This window comes from Gavialis gangeticus, unplaced genomic scaffold (assembly GCF_001723915.1).
Source record: "Gavialis gangeticus isolate Ggan-Ray unplaced genomic scaffold, GavGan_comp1, whole genome shotgun sequence".
NCBI lineage: Eukaryota > Metazoa > Chordata > Crocodylia > Gavialidae > Gavialis > Gavialis gangeticus.
Window position 1 is genome coordinate 9,617,332 of NW_017728996.1, and position 586 is coordinate 9,617,917.

Consider the following 586-nt stretch of genomic DNA (forward strand, 5'->3'; position numbering starts at 1 on the left):
CACAGGCAATCGCTTCTCAGCCATCCCAGCCCTGTGGTGAGATCCAGGTAGGCACCCCCCACCTCAGCCACGGGGTCTCATGTGTGAGCTTGGATCAGCAGGACCTTGTCACCTGCTCCCCCAGACTGCAGAAATGTTATCCCCTGTCCATAGGATCTGAAAGGACCCATCAATGAGCAAATCCTAATAAATCCCCGACATTTAAGAAAGCCCACGGTACACGCGCCATCTGGGCTGAGCGCCAGGCAAAAACACCGGCTGGGGGGAAGGAGCAGCGCACCCACAAAACCAGACACGCCCAGCTGCCACGAGAGAGCTGGGACCAGGTAGATCTTGTGGGGGGGGGGGGCAGGGGTGCCGGCCCCCAAGTGTGTGTGTGGGGGGGTGTGCCTGCCCCCAAGTGTGGGTGTGGGGGGGTCTGCCTGCCTCCTGTGTGCATGGGGGGGGCCTGCCTCCAAGTGTGTGGGGGGGGCTGTGCCTGGCTCCTGTATGCATGTGGAGGGGTGTGGCTGCCTCCAAGTGTCTCTGTGTGGGCAGGGTGCCTGCCTCCTGTCTCTGTGTTGGGGGTGTGCCTGCCTCCAAGTGT